Here is a 14465-nt window from a genome sequence, read left to right as displayed (position 1 = left end):
CCCTCTTGTACGATATTTGGGCATGACGTTTCTATTGATATGTACCAACTATCTACCAAACAGATTGAAACCACCCGTAAGTTGCCTGCTTCAGTTCTGTGTCTCGGGTACTCACCTTCTTGGAAATGATAAAATACTCTAGGCAGTGGATTTTGGTTTTCACTGTTATCAATCATGCACTCCAAAATTATATTAGGGAAATTTACTATGAACTCTTGAATTAGACTGAAGAGGCAGATCAAACGTTTGTGCCTTTGAAGCTGACATTAACTTTTGCACCTGCACTGGGGCTTTCCAACTATAACAAAACCTATTTGCAGTATGGTAATGAATTTAATGGATATGGTATAGGAATATTATCTCAGGATGGTATTCCCAGTTTCACTGTAATGCAAGTCCCTGCCACCATCCTCTCTTGTATCCCAGCCACTGCCTGATCATTCAAATTTCCAGGTTTGTGCTCAGCCATATTTTGCATCCCCATCCAAGAAGAGAACCAGTACTAGTTTGCCTTAAAATTCACTAGAAGACATCTAATGTGGTATAGGCTTTCACCAGGGTTTACAGTGTGTGCTCCCATCATTTCTCAAACCATAAATTGAGATTTGAAAACCTAGGTATTCCACTTAAAAATCTATGGTGTTTCATTTTGTTGCCAAACTTTTGCTTGCGTCTCCCATATCAGAACATTGCAAGATAGTGTCCCTGTAACTGCTCACTGAACTTGCTAACAAGGGACCTATGACTTCTAAAGAGAAATTATATATTTTTCCCTCTTGTACGATATTTGGGCATGACGTTTCTATTGATATGTACCAACTATCTACCAAACAGATTGAAACCACCCATAAGTTGCCTGCTTCAGTTCTGTGTCTCAGGTACTCACCTTCTTGGAAATGATAAAATACTCTAGGCAGTGGATTTTGGTTTTCACTGTTATCAATCATGCACTCCAAGAGGGGGCGTGGCTTGGACGCCGATGGCGATGGTCGCCTGAGAGCTCGGCTCCAGGACTGAGCCCGTTTTGATCCTGCAAATCGGAGTCCGCGGGGCACCCTGACCCCCGCAAACCGATGATCGGACCGATTGGGACCTGGTGGGACATCCGGTGACACTCGAAAACCGGCTGATCCGACGGCAAACCGAAGTTCAGGGGTCCGTGGAGAGAGACCCAAGATGGCGCTCGGACCTTCTCGACTCCTTGCCCGGGACCCTCAACCCGGAGGAGCGTAGTCGGACACAGCGCATCCTCTACATCCTATCTCCCTATGACATGATAGTCTGGGTGACGCTTGGAATAGACTTGAGCACGGTGACCGACCCCGGACGGATTGTTGGCCGAACTATCGTTGTTCTCAGAACACGGACGTCTGACGGCCCTGTGTGTGAAGCCGACCCCACGAGCCACACCCGGCTGCCCCCCATCGAGTGACTGAACTCCATGGGCAGCACGGCGCCCTGGCGCCACAAAGTCTCCGGCGGCACTGGTGACTCTCATTCCAGATCCTCATCGGCCAAGCGGGCCTACCCGACCTGGCGCCGTTCGTCCCCGCCTCCTCCTCCTTGCCCTCCGACGACACGGTGGTGGCGCGGCCCAAGGTTGCGGAAGAGCTGCGGGTCCTGGAGACGGCGATCGACGACCCTCGGCTCAACGACAGCGTGCCGGGAGAGACATAGTCGACGCCCGCATTCGGTGGTGCCTCTGACGGACTTTCCACCGCGAGACTCAATCGCCATGGGAAAGCCGAGGGGACCCAAGGGGACCACCCCAGCCGCCTCGGATTCGGAGGCGCCGGACAAAGATGATCGAGGGGACCCGGAGAGCTCTGGTGGTCCTCATTTACAACAACAATTTGACCGGGTCCTGGAGGCGATCGCGACCACGCGCTCGGCCCTTCAGCAGGACATTGCCCAGGTTGCGACGAGCCTGGGCCTCCTCAGGGCAGACCACGGCAAGCTCTCGGATAGAGTCAAGGAAGTGGAGAGCTCAGTGCAGACCTTGGAGCCGGCACAGAAAACACTGGCCGCGACGATGAAGGATGCCCTATCCCGGATTGAGGCCCTGGAGAAACGGGCGGAGGATGCGGAGGGACCTAACAGGCGGAACAACATTCGAGTGGTGGGCCTGCCGGAAAAGATCGAAGATGGCGACATGGTGGCCTACTTGGAAACTTGGCTCCGGGACACAGTGACCCCAGAAGACCTGTCCTCCTTCTACACCCTGGAGCAGGCGCACAGAGTGCCGGCGAGGCCGCCGCAACAGGGCCGCGCCCCACGACCGGTGGTGGCGCGTTTGCTGCATTTTCGGGACAGAGACCTCATCCCTAATGCCGCCAGACACAATGGTCCTTATAAGGTGGAGAACAGCCAGGTGAACATTTTCCCGGATTACATATATGAGACCCAGCGCAGACGGGCCTCTTTCCTGGCAGTCAAGCGCGAACTCCGGAGCGAGGGCATCCAGTATTCGCTCCTTTTTCCCGCTAGGCACCGCATAATCATCGATGACAAGACCCAGTACTTTGATTCCCCGGAGGAGGTCTGCAACTGGCTCGAACTCTATAGAGCTGGTAAAGATGGTTTCAGCTCGTTATCTCGGCTGGCCGTAGAACCTGGGCAGCGACGGCGGTCCAAAAGACTTCGGAGTCGCCGCGGCAAGACAGGCAGACCTTCTACTGTGGAGACATCGGCGGAGCGGAAGGGAGTGCTGGAGATGTTGTCTATGCTGTCTGATGCACGAGGTGGCCCCCTTTTTCGAGGAAACGGACCCTGGAGGCGAAGGGGCACCAACGGACACGGAGGAGTCGGAGACCGACAGTGTCCACATGCCGGTGATTACTCCAAACTCGGCTGAGGACATATTGGATGGACAGGGATGACGGGGTGAGCTACTTCCATTTGGGTGGGGGCCTGCAGCGGGGGTGGTAGGGGCAGAGGATTGATTATGAACTCCGGTGAAGGGGGGGGGGCCCTGATCGTGACATAGCCTTTTGTTTTGGGCTCAACCCAATCTCGGCAGCCCGGGAATCGAAGGCCCATTACCGGCGCCCAGCCCGCACCTAGCCCTTAAGGCCTTCCTGCGGTGGCGACCGCAGGATTAGTCGGGGATTGTGGGATTGTTGGGGGTATGGTTTGGATGGGAACTAGATGGCACTATTTGGGTCCTGTTCTGGGGAGGGTGGGCAGGGGGTTGTTTCGAACGAAGGTTGTTGTTTTTTTGTTGGGGAAAATGGCCGCCATCAGTGTTGAATTGACTGTTGCTCTTTCTTTGTTGGAACCGTGGTGGAGAGATCCGGAACGAACGATATGGGACAATGGCTGATATTGCTAATGTGAAATGCATCACTTGGAATGTACGGGGGCTTCACACTATGTCTAGACGCCACAAAGTTCACGCTTATTTAGTGCGTAGAGGGGTGCAAATAGCGCTGCTACAGGAGACTCATCTCAACAAGGCGGAAGGGGCGGCGCTACAGCGTAGATGGAGAGGGCAGGTCTTCTATACTTCGTACTCAGCGTATCCCAGGGGGGCGCTAATTTGGATCAGAGCTGGGGTCCCCTTTCAGGTTACGAAATCAGTGGTGGATCCCGAGGGTCGCTACGTGGCTCTCTCAGGCACACTGGGGGGGGAGGGATTTGAATGTTTGCTGTATTTATGCGCCTAATGTGGACCAGCTTGCCTTCCTCTCCGGGTTATCGGGTTCGTTGGCCCACTTCTTCTCTGGACCCCTCCTACTCGGGGGGGATTTTAATTCAGTAGTGGACGTGGAGGCCGACTGCTCACACCCCCCCCTCCCTGACTCCCCAGTTCGCCGGGTGGCAAAAGGGAGGAGGGACTGGCAGACGCACTGGGGGCTCACTGATATCTGGAGAGCACAGCACCCCGACACTAGGGACTACTCCTATTTCTCGGGCCTGCATGAGTTGCACGTCCGACTGGACGGGTTTCTGGGATCGGCGGAGTTAGTTTCCGCAGCGATCCGGTCTGAATATTTGACCAGGACTGTTTCAGACCACAACCCTCTCCTGCTGGACCTTCGCTGGTTTCCCGGGGTTCCTGCTGTGCCCACCTGGAAAATGCGCCCGGAGATCTTGGAGGACATAGTCTTTAAGTCGGACCTGGAGGATAAAATCTCGGAGTATTTCGCGTCCAATGGGGGTACAGCGGGATCGAGGGCGTTGGAATGGGACGCCTTTAAGGTGGTGGTCAGGGGCTACTGCATCTCTAAAAAAGTGGGCATGCGGCGAGTCATCCTTGATGACTTGGCTGCGGCTGATCGGAAGCTCCGCGAGTTGGAACTTCGCCGCCCCGGGCGTCCTGAACTCCAGGAGCGCACGGCGGCGGCAAGGGAGGCGGTGGCGGCGGAGGTCGAGCGGTTGCGCTGCTTCGACTACAAGGCCTATACTACTAGGTCGCTCGCGGAGGGGGATAGGTCGGGCGCATTGCTGGCGTGGTTAGCTAATCCTACACGCCAGACCTCTCTGACGACGTCCATGCGCACGGCGGAGGGGGCCGAAGTGCACACTCAACCTGAGATTCTGGGCTGTTACCTGCGCTACTATGAACAATTGTACCGCAGTAGCTCTGCCAGGGACCCCGACCTAACTGAGGACTACCTGCAACCCCTGGAGCTACCTACGCTGGAGCCGGACGTGGCAAAGGCTCTGGGCTCCGACATTGAACTGGGGGAAATCCGCAGCGCCATTAAAGGGATGGCGAGAAATAAGACCCCGGGCCTAGATGGCCTCCCGGTCGAATTTTACTCCGCCTACGTTGACCTCCTGGCGCCGAGGCTGCTGATAGTTTACAGAGAGGCGAAGCGGTTGGGACGCCTCCCCGGCTCGATGTGTGAGGCCTTAGTGGTTCCCCTCCTCAAACCCGGAAGAGAATCGACCGACCCGGCGTCCTACCATCCTTTATCGATGCTGACGGTTGATTATAAGATACTGAGCAGCATATTGGCATCGAGGCTGCTTGGGCACATGCGTTCTCTGGTACATGAGGACCAGGCTGGATTCATTCCCAAGTGAAACACAACCATGAATATTCGCAGGCTGTTTCGTTTGCTGGGGGAACCGCACACGGAAGCCCCATGTCCGGTAGTCCTCTCAGTGGATTTGGAAAAGGCCTTTGATAGCCTGGAATGGGACTACCTGCGCAGTGTACTACTGCGGTTCGGTCAGGGAGAGGGCTTTGTCAGGTGGACTACGGTACTGTATGCCTCGGCGTCGGCCAGGGTGAGGGCAGGCCCACTGATCTCCTCGCAATACCCGGTGGAGAGAGGCACGAGGCAGGGTTGCTAGTTATCCCCGCTGCTTTTCACGCTAGCGGTGGAACCACTGGCGCTACTGCTCCGGTCGGGGGTCCACTTTAGCGGTTTGCGGACGTCATCGGGCCCACATTATATCTCGCTACACGCGGATGATCTGTTGCTCTTCCTTGAGGACCCGGTGGCTGCCTTGAATGGGGCTGCGTCGGCGCTCACGGCTTTTGGGGAAGTCTCGGGCCTTCGGGTGAACTGGGCCAAGACCTGCCTGTTCCCAGTTCGCAGGGGGACGCCCAGCCCCGACATCAGTAGGGAGATTAGGTGGGAACCTGACTGCTTTAAGTACCTGGGGGTGTACATATACCACGACCCGACTGACCTCCTGGATGGGAACATAGCTCGCTGCACTCGCGCGTTGCGTGGCAGCATGGACTTCTGGGCTACCCTGCCGCTCTCGGTAGCAGGGCGGATCGCTCTTCTGAAAATGGTGGCACTCCCCCGGCTGCTATACTACTTCCGTGTGCTGCCGATTTGGATCCCGCCGGCCACCTTCCGTCTATTGCGATCTATGGTGGTAGGATTCCTCTGGGGTTCGGGCCGCCGTAGAGTGGCCCTCAAGACCCTGATGAGGCCAAAAGCTGAGGGTGGTCTTGCGGTGCCGGATTTCGAGAAGTATTACTTGGCAGCGCAACTACAGACCTTCACCCAGGAGGTCGCCAGGGAGTTCCGAGGCCCGGAGACCGGGAGGGGCACCGGGATGGCTAGGCATGTTATCTGCTTCATCTCGTTGCGACAACGTCTGGCCTTGCAGGACCTGACGCTCGAGGAAAAGACCATTCGCTTATGTTGGAACCGTGCCCACGCCCGGGGACAGTTGCGGTTGCCATATGCACCTGAAATACCACTGGGTATGTTGACGGCCCTGCCTCACGGAGGTGATTGGTCACGCCTTGGGAACTGGGAGGACGCGGGTCTGCAGCTGGTGGGAGACCTTTACGAGGACAGGGCGCTATTGCCCTTTCAAGAGCTCATAGACCGCTTTGACATTCCTCGTGGCGACTTCCTCTTGCACACGGCTCTGATCCGAGCGATTCAGGCGCACTGGAAAAACGGTCTGGAGGAACCGCCTATGTCCCCGGTGTGCCAGTATGTTATGATGTCCGCGGGAACGGTCAAGACGGTCACATGCCTGTATAGCAGACTTAAGAACCCGCTGGGAGGCAGACATAGGGAAGGAGATTCCGGAGACGACCTGGTCACAACTCATCTGGCGGGCCTGGAAGGGAGCACGCCACGCCCGCTTCCAATTAGTCCACTTCTACGTACTCCACAGAGCCTATTTGACCCCGGCGAAGATCCAACAGTACTTTGCCACGGATTCGGCGGAATGCCCCAGGTGCCGGGCGTCCGAGGCGGACCTCCTCCATATGCTGTGGTCTTGCCCGGCGTTGTCCTCCTATTGGCTTGGAGTGGGAGACACCCTGAATAGGGTAACGGGGAGGTCCTTATCAGTTGACGCGGCGGTAGGGCTCCTACACTGGTTCCCGCACACCCCCAAAAATAAGATCTCTAGTAAATTTATCGATCTGGGGCTTCTCCTTGCTAAACGGGAGGTGACCAGGAATTGGAAGGCAAGGGTTGGTCCAACAGAGGTTAAGTGGCACGGCGAACTTTTGAAATGGGCGGCGGGGGAGAGCACGCTGCGATACCAATTAGCTAGGAGGCAGCACAACGAGAAAGCGCAGGAGGCGGCATTGGAATGGGAGACGTTAGTGCAGGCCCTCAGGGATTATTGCTCTTCCAGCGATTACGAAAGTGAAGATGCAGCACAACCCGAGTCCCGATAGCCAACTGTACTTTAAACATCTGTAACATTCTGGGGGAAATCTCCCATGGGTCTTCCTACACGCATTTCCACACACTGATGGCGGGGTTGGGGGGGTTCTACCCAATTCACTGGGTTGTTGGGGGGGTTTCTTTTGCCTTTTTTTTGTAGGATGTTTTAGAAAAGCAGATGAAGATTTATGGATCATCCGGACCAGCTCCGACCTCCTATCGGATCCCCACTGGTGTTCGCCGCCCGACCCTTGGGTTGTGGGCTGAATGGCTGTGTACACATATAACTTGCGAAAGGGAGATGGGATGTGTTCTACTCTTTCTGATTGAGCCTATAATGCTGGTCCAATATGTAATTTTGACTAATTCCTGCAATAAAAATATATTTAACAAAAAAAAAAAAAATCAATCAAGCACTCCAAAATTATATTAGGGAAATTTACTATGAACTCTTGAATTAGACTTAAGAGGCAGATCAAACCTTCGTGCCTTTGAAGCTGACATTAACTTTTGCACCTGCACTGGGGCTTTCCAACTATAACAAAACCTATTTGCAGTTTGGTAATGAATTTAATGGATATGGTATAGGAATATTATCTCAGGATCATGATGATCAGGTAAACGCCCATTGAATACTGTGAGAAAACAGAGTTTTTTGCATTGACCCCCCATGTTTTGCCCCCAATTTTGACAGCCTTGCTGTAAGTCCATTGTATATGGTAGGACAAGTAGGTTTAGAGGCAGAGTAGATTTAAATCATCTAGGATTGCACTGCTGTGTTGCCTGCTGTCATTTTAAAAGCCAACCATGCCTTGCAAGTTGCTTTTAAAATAAAGCTATGTCCACAATTGGCTTTGGAATTAAAGATCCTTCCAAAGTCTTAAACTACATTATTTTAACACATAATTCGCCCCTAAGGCCCCTACAGGCTAACATGGGGAGGCTTTATCAAACCTTAAAAAAGCCTATATTTTGACTGGTGGGAGCTAAAATAATAATTCAAAGTGCCACATTATTAGCTGCAATAAATCCAACAACTTGCCCAGGCTGGGTTTATTATAACTATTGTAGGAAATACGTTATAGAACTGTTTTCCTAAAGTTACCCAAGTCAGCATTGTAGCAACCTCCTCTGAATGACCAGCCTGTGACAGGCTAAGCCAAGCTGTCTTTATGAGGTATGAAGTGGCCAGGGCAAAGGATACATCTAGTGGGAGGAGATCTGCAGCAGCAGTAAGGGGTCAGGGTAGAAAAAATGGTCTTCATAGGAAGAAAGACAGTAAAGACAGGAACCTGGCCCACCCCTACTTCAAGCAAACCCAGCCAGATAGGAGCCCCAGTTATTGAATTTGGAGAGGTCCTGGAAGGAAAAGTTAGCCACACCTGGGTGGGCTTAGCCATACCTGAAGCTCCAGGAGATATTTTCTCCATTTTAATTTTTGTCGCACTGGGCTTTCTAGGACAAGAGTATGCTGTACTTCAGAGAAAGTGGTCACCACAGAGGGTAGCATCCTGTACCCCATTGGTCAAGGGTAACCCCTGTTTGACAGCCCAGAAACCTGGAAAATATGGGAGAGTTGCCCAGCAACTCAGATCTCTGACTGGAAACAAGTAGAAGAAGAAGGCCTGCTTTGCCGAATCCCTGGTCTGCACCTAGAAGAATTGCACTCAAGAAGACTGCACCTGCTGCACACTTTAGACTTCACAAAAGAGGGCTTTGCTATGCTTCAAAAGGATTAAGGAGTGGATGCCCTGAAAGCAACAGATACAAAAGAGCTTCAAGAAGTCACCTGCATCCAATCAATCAAGACAAGCCCAGCTGACCAGCTTTATTGGACGTTAATGGATTTTGGCCAGGTGCATTGAGGGCATTGTAGTCTCAAGCCTCCAGGAGGCACATCAGGGCTTCTTGACCATTAGCTGGTTTTGCGGAACCTCAAAGACCCAAAAGCATAATCTAAAGAAGAAGGGCAGCCCTGTCTGACCATTGGACTGTACAAGAGAGGACTGCACTTGCAACACTTACAAGACCTCACAACAAAAGGACTGTGCCTGTCTTAAAGGAAGAACTGTCCTCCCTGATTAGCAACAGGTAGCAACATCTGCAACATGTCTATTTACTTCTATGCGCTAGTTTTCCCTTTAATCTTTAAAATTTGATATCTCGGGTTCCCTACATTGGATTATTGTGATTTTGGTGTCATTTAAATAATAAACATACTTCCTATTTTTAAAAATTTATGTTGGGTTTTTATTGTGTGTTGGGTCTTTCTTATTTACTGGTTTTGTGTTTTTAAATGCTTTACACCCCTGCTTTACACACCTGTCTTCCTAAGTTAAGCCTGACTGCTCATGAGCTAAGCTGCCAAGGGTTGATCAAAAGATTAATTTATTGAGACTTGACTGGGTCTTATTTGTGATTGAGCTGTAGGTATCTACCTGCACTTACTAATAAAATACCTCCCGACAAATACTTTCGCTCAACTCTTCATCTCGTGTCCATGCAACTCACTCCTTACCTGTGTTTTGTCGCAATGGCTGATCACCTTGTAGAAACATCAGAAAACATGATACTTCGGTCCACCCTGATTATTGTTGATACCCATTCAGTTGCTTCCCTTTTGCATACAACTAAAATCCAACATATTTCCACAACTAGAATGGCCCATTATGTGATCCAATTATTATTATTGTAATTATTATTAACTTTTATATAACACGTAGCTACCCGAAAGCGTCCCAGTGCTTGCGTCTAGACTGGGTTTCCAGCAAGCCATGAACCAGCTTGCTGGAAGAGCCAGGTCTTAAGAAGTCTACGGAAAGGAAGCAGATTGGATTCAGGTTGAAGGGAGGGGGGCATAGTATTCCACAGTCTGGCCACATTGTAGACAATTGACCTACCACCACTTCTTGCCCTATTTATTTTCGGGGTTACTGCTAGATGGAGATGGGTGGAGCGGAGGCATATTCGAGGGAGATAAGGGGTGATCTGAGTTCTAATAGCTGGGCCACTACTCCAAAAAGTCCTATGGGCTATGCATAAGGCTTTAAATTTGACTCTATTGGCGACAGGTAGCCAGTGTAGCTTTCCCAGGACTGGTTGGGCTGATTTATTTATCGGTACCTCCAGCAATAATCTGGCTGCACAGTTCCGGGCCACTTGGAGTTTCCTTAGCATTGTGATGGGAGCTCCGAGGTATAAGGAGTTCCCATAGTCCAGGCGAGATAGGACCAGTGCCGGAATCAGGGTCCTCCTGGCACTTATTGGCAGGAGGGGGAGAATCTTGCGCAGCAGTCTCTTAGTACCGAAGCATCTCCTGTTACTCTTACCACTTGATCTTTGAATTTAAGGGAGCTGTCCAGCTAGACACCCAGGCTTTTTATCTTGGATTTTGGAGAGGGGGCTGGAGAGGAGGCTGGTCGCAGGCAGTTTGGCCAGATCTGTTTAAGGTCCAGGCAGGAGGTGTTGCCCAGCAGCATTCGTTCAGTTTTTCCCCATTTAGCTTAAGTCAGGAGTGTTCCATCTATGAAGCCATTTCTTCCAGACAGGTTTCCCAGTCGAAGGAGGGGTTGTGTGGGCCATTAAGGATGATTACCAGTTGGGTTTCATCTGCGTAGGTGATAATGTTTATCCCATAAGGCAAGATGATGTCAGCTAGTGGTTGCATATATACATTAAATAATGTGGGGTTCAGGGAGGATCCCTGGGGGACTCCACAGCTAATTCCCAAACCTTTAGAAGTAACTTCCCCAGAGATAACCTGGAAGGTCAAATTCTCCAGATATGACTGAATCCACTTGAGAGCCTCCCGGGAGACACCTCTCCTCCTGAGTCTCTCCCCTAGTATGTCAAGGTTCACCATAACTCTAGGAGGATGATGGCCACCCCCTTGATTGAGAATACATTTGGATTCCTTCACCACAGCCAACAGTGCAGTTTCCGTGCCTTGTAGCAGCCGGAAGTCTGTTTGTGTGGCATGTAGGAGACCATTAGTTTCCAGAAATTCAGAGATAGTTAACTTGCTTTTCTAAGGCTTTAATGATTGCTGGAAGCATAGATATTGGGTGGTAGTTTTCCAAATCATATGGATCCAAGTGAGGTTTTTCTAATGGCACCTTCAAAATGGCATTCTTCCAAGGTCCTGGAACCAGTCCACTAACCAAGGATTGGTTCATTATTTCGAGCAAGTGGGGAAGAATCACGTTTCCAGCTTTGAGCAGTATGTGGGTTGGTGCTGTATCTAAAGAGGATCCGTATTTTTTCTGGTGCCTGAGTAAAGTGAGCATGGGGAGTATGCTGAGTATACGATTGGAGTCACTTGCAAGAATATCACTGGGGCAAGGTGAAATGGGAAAGGTTGAGTAGATTTTTTTAAAAACAATTTGAGAAAAAGTGTGCTAATTCCTCACATCACTCATATGAGGCCGCACGATGTGTTTCTGATCTTGGACGTTCTAGCAGGTCTTTTAAAAATCGAAAAATATCTCTGGAGTATTTACTGCTAGGTTAATGCGTTCCTCATAGGGTGATGCCTGAGCTTTATTTTATTTTTCTTTGGTAGCATTTGATAGCTTCTCTATATTTCTGTTTGTTGGTAGCAGTATAGCCCTTCCTCCACATTCTCTACAGTCTTTTACACTCCTGCTTATATATTTGAAGTGCATGGGAGTACCAGGATGAGAATTTCTCCCTTGCTTTACTGTATGTTTTAAGTGGTATGACCATGTCTAGTGATGACTTGAACCAAGTAGAAAAATTATATGTCACTACAGTGAGGTCAGGGTTAAATTCCGGCTCTGAACTGACTAGGGCTGTTGTCCAATTATCTTCTACAAACTCTCTTGGTGGTGGGTATAACAACTGGGAGAGGGTGTGAGAGATTGATATAGAATGGCAGCAGCTGGTGGTCAGTCCAAGGCAGAGGTATGGGTTCATCTATCGATAGATCATTATTATTGGTAAAGATTGGGTCCAACGTGTAGCCCAATTTCTGGGTGGGGCATGAGACGCTTTGCAGAAGTTGGACCGCTACTAGGGCTTTAGTCAATTCTGCTGCATCCGCCATGTCAGGATTATCAAATGAAGATTAAAGTCCCCAAAAGAGTGGTATTTGGGGTAGTACCTACAAGTGAGGCTGCCACCTCCAGAAGAGATTGGGGGAAAAGCCCCCATCCATCCGGGGGGGGCGGTAAATAAGTACAGCTCCAGGAAGGACTGTATTGCAGATAGTGCAATGTTAAACTACAGGCGTTCACAGTCTTCAACAATGTTGGATTCTACCCGATATTAAAAAAATTATTTATATTTTATTGAATTTGAATTTGAATTTAAAAGTACTTATTGAGCGCTCGTTCACCAGGCGGTTTCATGGCGCTGTTGAGGAGAGTGAGTCTAGAGAGGAAGGGTGCAGTTTTTAGCTTTCATGGCCCTGTGCGAACAAATAAGTTTTCAGTGTGCTGCGGAACTCCAGGTAGGATGATTTTGATCTCAATTGGAAAGGTAGAGAATTCCAAAATTGTGGAGCAAGGACGGAGAACTTTGTGCCTCCCGTTCTGCTCTTCTTGGATTCTACCCGACATTAAAAAAATTATTATATTTTATTGACAGGCCTCCTCCTTTCTTTCCCTCCCGGTCTTTCCGCTGAATGTTGTATCCAGCTGGAAGGGTCTGCACCACATCAGGTTCCGACTCCTCGTGGAGCCAGGTTTCTGTTAAGAACATTATGTCTGGGTTTACATTTTCAATGAGAAGTTTCAGCTCGGTGGAGGGTTTGGCTAGAGACCAGCGGTTTAAAAGAAACAGTTTTAGTGCTAAAGGGTGCTTGGTCTCTGGGATACACTGCATGTGAGGAAGAAGCCTAAAGGTACAGTGGGGACATTGGGAATCCTCACTGAGAGGGGCTATCGAGTGGAGGCATGTCTTGGGCAGGGCTTCCTTAGCTCCAATTGTATCACAGTATTACCTATGTTGGAAGGGATGGTATTATTTGTGCCGGATCATCCTACTGCTGTGCACTCTTCTTTGTTTCCGACTATTGCCCAGTGCTACTGCCCTTCCTGCGTTGCTTGACAGGCTTACAACATTGGAAAATAGTCCAGACCTCCCCCTCTGCTGACCCACTTCATTGGGGCCCCTCTATCTATCTGCAAATGAAAAGTATTCAAATGCCCAAATTGTGCTCATTTTTCATTGTTCTTATAAATGTGTGCATGTTCTCAGGGCTGGTTGAGGCTTACCCATGTGCTATGCTGCCATGTACCGGGAGGCCACATGTCTTCACCTGTTGGAACGTTACTAAAAGGGTGTTGAATCTTTCATGTTGATGGATTTCCACTTACTTGCTCACTGACTCCTAAGGAGGCTTGTTGATGACTTCTGTGCCTATTATCAAGGACAAAATCTGCTTACACTTCTACATCTTTGGGTATTACATGGAGGAGGGTCTTCCTTTCCCTAAGTAATACCCCATAAAGAATCATGGGACCCAATTTCTGGATGATAGCATCATGGACCCGCTCATTCACTTGTTCTACCAGTTCAGAGACTGTTATGCAAGACATGCAATAGAATTGCCTTTGTGGGAATTGTCTTGACATGATTACTGATTATGTTCCCCTGTTCAACTTTAAGAATTGCTATTGGAGTTTTCTAAACATGACACATTGCCTATATGATTCCTACTATTCTTCACACTTCTAATAAACTTCTTCATCAAGAATGATTGTGCTGCACCATTTATGAAACAAATAACTTCTGTTCAATTCTGTTCTCTGTGTACAGAATCCGTGAATGAAACAGGCAATCTGTAGAGTGAGAATAACTATTCAAATGTGAGAGCAAGTGGCATGTGCATGAACTGTTACTCAAGGCATAGTTTCTGGCCAATTATAGGTTGAACACATTGTCTTTTTACCACATCGAATAGCTTTGGATGTTGCCTTTGCAGCCACAGTTTGTTTTGAGTGCTGTATGTATAATCCCAATTCTTCTTTCAGCATTATTCAACATATAGATATCATTAGATATAGTATAATTAAATAGGATATAATGCACATTTAGCTTAGATGCAGGAGGGATCTGGTGCTGGTTAAATTGTATCTTCTGTTATGTTTTTTAATGTACCCCAATGTAGGCCTAGGTAGTCTCCTTACCTTTCACCTACATTTCCCTGCCATTGTACAACATAACGGTTTTTGGTATTGACCTTCAACCTAGTTATTGTATTGCATAAATGTTGTGTGGTTTTCTGGGAAAATTAGCCTCATTTATTATGCATGAGGAGTCTTGGAATCACAGCAGGATAAACATCTTCTACATAATAACTATGTATATGGGTCATCCCTTCCGTCATCCTCGGCTGAC

This window comes from Lissotriton vulgaris, chromosome 4_1 (assembly GCF_964263255.1).
Source record: "Lissotriton vulgaris chromosome 4_1, aLisVul1.2, whole genome shotgun sequence".
Lineage (NCBI taxonomy): Eukaryota > Metazoa > Chordata > Amphibia > Caudata > Salamandridae > Lissotriton > Lissotriton vulgaris.
The sequence above is the reverse complement of the archived record's forward strand: the minus strand, read 5'-3'. Positions refer to the sequence as shown.